Here is a 10,346-nt window from a genome sequence, read left to right as displayed (position 1 = left end):
ATGTTAGGATATTCCGACACATAGGATATAGTTAAGTTCAACTTGGTCTAGTATAGAGTTAGGTTAGAGTTAGGTAAAGTGTGTTTCTTTACCGTTGTACATTTTGTAACCCAATCCGACGGTCACGATATGTAGTGATCCGACGGTTCACTCTCACCTCGGTATTACCGACACTTGATCCGTGGCTTGACACCCGATTGGTCCATGAGTTCTATTTAAAGCGCATGGAGGGTCATTGTTCGGGTAATCCGTGCATGAGAGAAGCTTATGTAAATTTTCATTCTTTGATTAATAAATTGTTTGTACCCACGTTGGGACAGGCCGTGGACTGTTTCCCTCCTTGCACTCTGAGGGTTTTAACCACGTCAAAAATACTGGTGTATTGATTTGAGATCTGGTTGTGAGCGGTGTCCTTTTGGTATTCTTTCTGAGGAACTTACCCTGTAAATTCCTACACAGAAAGGCTTTCAATACGGTTCCTATAAACAACCTTTGGAATAGATTAGAAGAGCTAAAGGTTCCTTTTGAGTTGAGAGTTGCCGCTATAAGGTTATACGAGAATGTAATTGTCAAGTTAAAGAGCAATGAGGGGTGGTCGAAAGATATTAAGTGTAATATCTTTCGTTAAACAAGGTTGCCCCCTCTCCCCTACCCTATTTGGCATTTACATCGACAAACTAGAAGGTTGTTTAGAGGAAGCAGGATGTGCTGGCACGATCTTAGCTAGGATAGTCATCATCCTTCTTCTCTACGTTGACGATATTGTTCTTCTCGCAAGGTGCCCATCTGATCTTGATAAGCAACTTATACTTCTTAAGGATTTCTGCTCTACCATGGGTATGATTGTTAACACTAATAAAACAAAAGTAATTATTATCAAATCCAAGAAGGACACTTACGCTAATTTTATGTATGACAATAGTAACTTGGAGGAAGTGTCTTCCTACAAGTACCTAGGAATTGATATTCATCACAAGCTCAACTGGAACTATAGCATTGAGAGAAGGATTAATGGGGGTGGGAAAGCTTATTTTGGTCTTGAAAATAATTGTAAAATGGCAAACCTTGTAATGTGGGATAGAAAGAAGTTCCTCTTTGAAACTTTAGTCACTCCGGTTATCTTATATGGATGTGAGGTTTGGGGTTGTAGCATCTCTAGAGAATCCTGGAGAAAGATTGAGCAAATCCAGAAGTGTTTTATAACGTATAACCTCAAAATTAAGAGTAACACACCCTATCTTATTCTCCTTATAGAAGTGGGTCTTTCCCCTATCGAGAGCCTAGCTATGACTAGGCTTCTGTTGTACAAGCACAAACTCAATAACGTAGGAGACCATAGACTTCCTAAGCTAGCTTTAAATTCTAGCCAAAACCACCTAAGGATCAAATGAGGTTGGTATAAAGACACTAGGGCCTAGTTAAACCAATGGGAGATCGACGAGAATGTTGCATTGCAAAACATTAATAACATTAAAAATATTGTTACTTCTAAGTTCAAAGAAAAAATGTGGTGTGAGAAATATTTAGCAGTTAAAAGAAAATTAAGATATTATAAGGAGGTCATCAACCCCACCCTAGAAGATCAAAAGTATCTCTTTGTTTTAACTAGCTCAAAGAAGAAAATTAATATAGCCAAGATTAGAATGAACTCTCATGAGCTCCATAGTGAAACAGTCGTTGGGTAGTTCCTAAAACACCATGGATGGAAAGGTTCTGCCATCTCTGTGAGAATACGAACATCGAGGATGAAAATCACTTCCTCTTAGAGTGCCCCGCGTACAACCACATTAGATCTCAGTTTCAAAATCTTTGTTGCAATACTAACCTTCCTAGCCTTTTACATTGTCAAAATTACAGTGAGCTCGGGAGGCTTCTCTCCAAGCTTTTTGAGAATAAGAATAAAATCTTAAATCTAACTAAATAATTCGTTTCTTTAGGTCTGACAGACCAAAGTTTGGTCTTAGTGGACGTTAACCATCATCATCAAAAAAATGGTAATAAATAACCCAAAAATCAAAAGTCAAATGGATATTAGTTTGCAATAAATAAAGCATAATCCTTTTTATTCTAACACATATATTAAGAACTTTCACCTAACTTCACTATTATTATGTCTGTTCTAATCAAATATTATGTATTATGCATTGGGTTTTAATGTTGAACACCTAATAATTTGGTTAAATAATTAGATAATTTATAATTTCATAAAATTAAATTATACAAATTAATTTTATATTTTTTGTAATTTTTTTATTAGTATTTATCTCTAGTACTATTGACCCTGAATTATTGGACCATGTCTCGTAAGTAGTGATATGATTTTTATGCGGTAATAAATACATAACTTTTCAATAATGCCTGGTTGAAGTTTAATTGGTTAAGAAAGCTGGAGCTGTATTGTGAAATGAGAAAGTTGGCATTGAATTAAAAAGGTGGCCGGTATTGAGGCACTTGGTATCTGGTTTGCTATTTTGCTCAAAGAAACAATTGTTGGCGTCACCATCACTGGTATAAACATCACTTGAACCAGGAAATACTAAAATAGTGGATGAATCTCAATCTTCAATATTACTCTACATTTTCATTTTAAACCTATTTAGTAGGAAAATAAAATATATTTAGAATGAGAAGTAAAATATGAGAGTAGTTATTTTTTAAACATTATATAAATGAAAGTATAGTAATTTATAAAGTCAGTAAGTAAGTTATAAACTCTAACTTTACAATTTAGTAAGTTACAGTTTTAAACATTGAAAGTTAGTAAGTTATAATTATTTTTGGTTATAAATTTAATTTTTGTTTGGTATTTTTTTATGTGATGTGTTTTTCTTTTAAATATTTAAATGGCTTTTAAAATGGGTAAAAAAAATTATATTAACAAAATTTATTTTCTCTAAAATGTTAAGGTAATATTAAAGTTTAATTCTTATAATTTAAATGTAAATATAACTTCAAGGATAGTTCAATTTAGTTAAGATAATTATTATAATAATAAATCTATGAATATTTTAAAATATTTTTTCTTATTTTTCTCAGTGGAATTTAAATATCAATCACCATTATCATGTTTGTCTTTCTAAATATGAAAAGCATTATCATAACTTAACTTTCAATCTCATCATTGATTATTAATCACCATTATCATGTTTGTCTTTCTAAACATTAAAAACACTATCATAACTTAGCTTTCAATCTTATCATTGATTATTATTCATAAATCTGTAGTAACTTGCAAATATGTTTTTTTGTTTTTTGTTTTTTGTTTTGTTTATTTTTTTTTGTTTTGTTTTGTTTTTTTGTTTTTTTTGTTTTTGTTTTTGTTTTTGTTTTTTTTTTTTTTTTTTTTTTTTTTTTTTTTGAATAATTCACTCTAAACATCATTTATTACAACTTTCTTGATTTTATAGAGTAAATTTTGCACAAACACTTCAAATCAGTCATGACCATGTGTACATGATTCATCTAAAAACATTTGCACTTTGTATTGCAACGAATTTCAATCAAATGATCTAAACAAATGTCCAACTCATTCAAATTGTGCATCTTCATCCATGATTATGTGTTTTACTCATTATCATAAGATGATCTGACATCATTATTTTAAATTTGCCCAAACAAAAAACAAGATCAACAACTACTGTAGAACATAATTTGCTTCAAGATTTAAGTGGTAAATTTCACACATTAATTAAGTAAACAATGTCTAACATTCAACACATCGATTTACTATCTTTTTACTAAGCTGCAGGGGGAAGCTACCATGTAGCTCTTTCTCTTATAAAAGCTACTATGATTCAGCGTTGAACTCGAGTGCTTGAGATATTATGCATTATTGGTGATTGCATTGCATCACAAAGTATTAATAGAAAATACTTTGGGTCCATCTCCATTCTCTCTATTGTTTTCAAAAACCCTAATAAATAAATATATGCAAGTACACCCACATTCTCTGACAACTCATATCTGTAAAAATAAAAAATTATTTCGTATTATGGTAAATCATAAAGTTGATATTAGTGTAATAATAATAATAAATACATTTTTATATCCCACGTTCATTGAATTTAATATCCATAAACAACTAAGTATTTTCAAAAAAAGAAACGAAATGGTTGCCACTTTGCAAAAAAACAACATGCCATACCCATCAAATTGATTGGCTTTTACCTACTCCATCATTAATTTTCAAAGTTTATCATCGTGATGATCTGGCTTAACTTATACCTTCACCCCAATCACATATGTTGCCCCAATTAACTATTAATTAATTAAACTAAGCAGCAGGCAATAGCTAACCATTATAAAACACAAAATATAAAGAACTTGTTTTGGTCAATGATTCATGATTCTCAATCTCATGTTTATTTTAGAATGATGTTAACCATTATAAAGCACCAAATGTAAATAACTTGTTTTGGTCCATGATTCATGATTCTCACTCTCATGATTATTTTAAAATGATGTTGGTACCATATATGTATATTACTAGTCTTTGTCTCATCAGAGAGTATAACACTCTATTCATAGTTTAGTTTCTTGAGTTTTTGTAACTTCAAACAAATTTTTGGGAAAATGTTGAATATTTCTACTTTTCCATTAATTCAAAAATAATTTCTAATTTTTGGAAATATTATTTATAATTTTCCATTGGCTGAGCGAGTCTTGATGTGACATAATTCCCTTGGTGGAGGGCGACTTATTTTTTGGTATTTATCAGTGCCTTACAAGTAATTTTAAATTAAAAAAAGGTTAATTTTGTAAGTGGTAATTCCATTGGTGAGTGTTTTAACATTGACACTGAGACTGTTATGCCTCACACTGGCACTACTCTAACCAGTGATGCCAGAACTTACGAGATTCCTAGTCCCTTACATAAGCGAGGGGTTAGGGGGGAGTGAGGCTAAACAAATATGTAGAGGAAGCTTTCATTGTGTGGAGTGCAGAGGTGTAAGCGATGATATTTATATATAAATGTTTTTATATATTAATTTAATATCAAACTGCTACTATTTTTTTGTATAGAGAATGGGTGTGCGGGAAATGTGAGAGAAAGGGTGTGCGGGGGAGTTTGTGTCCCTTTCTCCACACACCATTCCCTACACAAATTTTCTCCCACATTCCTAATGCGAATGTTTGTTTTGCCGAAATTCCCTTCACTGCTTAAAGTGAAAGATAAACATTTTGTTTTACTTATTTTGCATGGTACAATAAGCATTTATATATTAATTATATGAACGTAAGGATCAAAACAAGAAAAGAGACCACTACAGTGCCACTACATCACCTAAATACAAATGTTCCTGCTGGAGAAATAATTTTCGAAAACATATCAACGAGATTAGATCTTATTTTTCCTATGTTCAGATGCTTGCTTTTCTTATAATATTTTTTAAGTGAAAGCTAACACGTAGAACAAGAACCTCAATGTTTTTTTCATGGTTATCCTTCATCGACCCACTATTTGTTTTTAAAATTTAAAGTTGTGCAATGCACATATATATACTTATATGAAATGTGTTAAGAAGAGGGAGAATGTGAGAGTATTTCTAGAAATGGTTATGTTGACGTTGTTGGAAATCTGTCGACCAAGGGGGTCTCCTTGGTATGACATCCTAATTAGACCTCACATAGTTTGGAGTAGGAGCCCCAATCAGAAATATGGTCGGTTTCCACTACTCTTAGGAATTTTCGTTGACTAAAATTATCAACATAAGTGATTATACAATGATATTTGAAACAAGAAAGTTGACGCTGTGAGGCATACAATTGCAAAGTATATAAGGTACTTTCACAACAAGGAAAGAGAGAGTGAGCCTCTAGAAGAAGAGTAATAGTACTAACCTAAAAGGGACACACAAGAGCATGAAAGGAGAATTATTGATTAACCTAAAAAGTAGTTCACAAGATAACAATGATCATAAAAGCAAGTAACAACGCACATTCAACATGATATATACCAAAGCCAACGAAATAGTTCATTTTCACTAATATCTGTTAACATAAACATATACGACAAAAATTAAAGAATTATCTTATAATCATTCACGACATATGCATGAAAGTGCGCTGACTCTGAGAGCTTCATAGATTAAGTGAAAATTCCAAGATATAAAATTACAATACTACCACACTAGCCCCACTAGTGGAACATTAAGTCACCACTTTCTCCTCCAAATAAAGATCTTATCTCCTATCCCAAGCTAGAGAAGCCAAGGTGAAAAGTTCAAGTCCCAAAAGTACCCCTCACTTGAGTTACGAGGGTGTATGTATAACAAATGAGGTGAATCTCCACCTCCCATGTGACTCTTGATGTAAATCATGATTCTTGAGCTTCTACTATGACTTAAAATTCATATATGACCTTTGAGGTTCTACATGACTTTATAACTTTGTAGTGACCTTTCACATCCATGTGGGACCCTTGGGCTTCCACATATGTTACATTTTCTCTCTTTGGGAAATTACACAATTACATTCCACAAATGACTTGGCATGACACATTGACACATATGACATTTTGATGACACTTGTACAAGCCATGACTTGGAAATGATGACATGGAATGCCATGATGATGCAGAAATGCCAGGCTCTTCTCTTTGCTACTACGACTTTGAATTCTTCATGATGGATCTTTTCTTGTTCTTCATATTCATCCTCCAAAGAATATAGATGAGTATTAGAACCTTCCAAGTCAGCATGAGATGTCACCAAATTTCTACCATGGTCCAAGTTTTCTTCATAATGGTTCTTATTTTGCCCCATCTTCACAAGTGCTCTCCTGTAGCCTCTTCTTGATGGCCTCCCTTAAGAATTACCCGGTCATGTTGTAATGATAATACCAGTAGACAGAGACCACTCATGACAAGCTAACATTAGTCCAAAAACCACCTATTCTAACTCTTCCTACTCATGGAAGATGTTGATTGAAATGAGGCAACATGCAAGGTTTTTGAGAGCAAGAGGTATAGAATTGCGCAGTTGAAAGCCATAACAACATAATGTCTCACTATTGACTGGAATTGCATAATATGTTGTAAAAGAGGGCATGGAAGGTTTTCTTGCACAGTGAGGGAGTCTAGGAGGAAAAGTACTGAGCTTGTTAAGTGATGATGTGTATTGAGGAAAGCCCCAGAAAGAAGAGATAGAGATTGCACAATTGGGCATCACAAGGACTAATTGAATGCCTCACTATCCACTGGAACTGCGCAATGCGTAGTAAGCAGCAAGCCAAGAAAAAATATTGCAGGGGGAGGGGTCTGGGTTAACATGAGGAGCATGACTAGTCATTGTAATTGCACAATGCGCAATGTTAGTCAGGCTTAGTGGTTTGCGCAATTGATAACTTTAGTGACCAAGAGATGACCCATTTATCACTATATCTATGGAAATGCGTATTGGGAGACCCACTTAATGAAGATAATTATGCATTTTATCACCTCAGAGAGACATGGATGCATGGTTTCTCATTAAAACTACACAATGTGTAGTAGATGAAGAAGAGGCTTTGTGGACTGCACAATTGGGAAAGTTAGTGACACAGAGAGGCCTCACTACCCACTGTAACTACACAATGTGCAATCCAGGACAAGAGAGAACATGAATTGTGCAATTGTCAATGTTAGCCAACTAAATTGATGGCCTGGGCTTCAAGGTTGCTTAGTGTGTTGGTGGAGGGAGATTGTCCTCTAGGATTGCATAGTGCATAGTTTCAAGAGGAAGAGGGTGTTTCATTGTGTCTTAGGACTACATAGTGTGCAGTTCCAAGGGGTAGAAATATTGGTCAAATATTGAGCAAGTTGTAAAGATAAGGAAGGCTCCAAAATGGCTAAATGTGGGATCAATAAATCAAAAGAGAACAAGGCATGCAAAAAAGTCATGAAACAATGATCTCACACTCAGATAACATCAACAAATGCCCAAAGGATACACAAAAATCAAAATCCACATGCATACATTGAAAGGACAACAAAGCGACACTTATTTCTAAGTGCGATAGTTGAAATGTCACCTTGAGACACTTAGAATACAAGTTATGACAAGAGTGTCGACTGCAACATAAAGTGCACCGATCTATGGGGGGGGTATCTAACACATATTATTATGATATATACAATTAGATAATGCAGAATAATGTGCTAGAGTGGCCTCTAATGGTGTGCTAAAATGAAACACATGCAAAAGTACAAACAATCAAAGCGATAATTACGACAGTAAGAAAAAGTGAAAATGACACTTGTAAAAGATAGAGAAAGTGAAAACGACACATAACAAAGTGAAGAAAAAGAAAAATAGACACTTTTTAAAGTGAAATAAAGCAAAACTATAGTTGCGAAAGTGAAAGTAACAACTGAAAATGTAAACATGCGCAAAAGCAATAGTTGAGAAAACTCACTAAAACGAAGATACAATGCAACCAAGAGTGAGAGAAAGATTGTCAAGTGATATGACGCACTGACTGTCGGCATAGATTTCATAGTGTACTATCTCTAAAGAATGTGCATGAATTGTTATCAGGGACTGCACAATGCACTTCTTCCAACGACTACACAATGCACTATAACTAAACGTTGCCCAGACACTATTCCTAGAGACTGTGCAAGCTTTACTTTCAAGAACTGTGCAATGGCTATTCTCAAGTATAGATATCGGTTAATAAACAAGCTAGAAAGGGGTTCTTATGAATGCATCAAAGGCTAAGCATATGTAAGCAAGTGGTTTTAACAATTAGGATCATCACCCAACCATGAAGTGACTCTAATACTATTGGAATGACAAATCATAGGATCACAAGTAGGCTCCAAAATTCAAGTGTAAGAAAACTTTTGGAGTGTATTTGTCACTATGACAACACTAGAAGACACATTGGAATAACTTTGACTTCTCTATTTAGTTCTATATTTAAGTGCAAGGTCTCATTATTTTAGGAGATATTGATTCACTGTGTGGACCACCTTAGCTTCCCCATTTATCCTTGTTATAATTACAGTCTCTCTTATCCCTTTTCTCGGATAAACACATTTACAAGGCTTACCATATCTCAATTGTTTCAATCTTGGAAAAAAATAGTATATATCCACAAGTTTAAGAGGATCATAGTTTTAGTTACATCTTCAGTGTTGCTTTGCTGCCAGTAGGTCTATTCATTACCCCAATAGAGTCACTATAGGAAAGACAAGCATTTCTTCGCTACCAGCAAGCCTACTAGGTACCCCAAAGAAGTTACTTGCTTCACCTCTCTGCACAGGAAGCCTTTCTCTTCTTTCACCCCTTATTTTATTTATAGTATTTTTTAGCATTCATTAGACTTTATTTCATGGGGTGGAAGAGGGATCTTGACTTGTTGAGAGAAAGAGAGGTTATTCCTTCAAAGACTATTATATACCTATGAAATTAATATGCTCACTCTTAGTTTTCTCCTTTCCTTTCTCTACTCAATTGGATCAAAAAGAAAAACACCATTCAATTACCATACTGAGTCAAGGAATAAGGATCCTAAAAGAGATACAAGTATCATGGTTCTACTTATGGCTTTCCGTTTGAATGGATCATATTTTCCATTCAAATACTTTAAAAGGTATGTAAGCCCAAAAGAAGAAGAGGGAAACATATGAGCCAATAGTTGTTCCTCATCACAATTTCCTTTTCAAACTTTTCCACATTGTTCCTTCAAGCCAAATAGGAGTAGGTTTCATGTAGTGTCTTATTGAACAAAACAAAAAATAAAAGACTTGACAAAACAAGAAGGACAAAATAAAATGAAAGACTCCAAAGAAAATAAACATGCAAGATGGGAAGCAAGAGACAAATAAGATTCACAAACTAGATGTAGGGAAAAATAGAAGGTGAATGCAATGAAAAATAAAACTAAATGCAACCAGGCCTACTCCTAATCTAACTGGCTAGAAGGTTAGGGTTAAGTATAGTGAAATTTTGAATGTAGCCACCAAAGATTCTCTTGACCTGCAAATAGAAAGATATGATCGATTAAGAACAATATAAAGAAATGTGCAAAAATAAAAATATGATCATGGATAATTTGCATAAAAGATATAAGGTTTTTTCTAAAGGAAAAAATATGTGACATAACAACTAACATTAACCAGCCTATAGCCTTACCTATTTGATCAGAACAACAATCATACAAACCTTAAAAGCCTCTTTTGAATGTACCTTTATCTGTGTTATCATCCGTAGCAATTGTCATGAAAGATTGAAACTTATTATTGGCGACAAAGCTTGCTAAGTAATATTCTTCTAGCCAATCGTAGATTCAATCATGAAGTCCAAAAAATCCTCTTGAAAACTCTGAAATCATTGAGAAAATATTTTTTCAATTAATGGAAT

The sequence above is a fragment of the Pinus tabuliformis genome, chromosome 9 (assembly GCF_031772625.1).
Source record: "Pinus tabuliformis cultivar Carrire ecotype Pingquan chromosome 9, CPIR1, whole genome shotgun sequence".
Lineage (NCBI taxonomy): Eukaryota > Viridiplantae > Streptophyta > Pinopsida > Pinales > Pinaceae > Pinus > Pinus tabuliformis.
The sequence above is the reverse complement of the archived record's forward strand: the minus strand, read 5'-3'. Positions refer to the sequence as shown.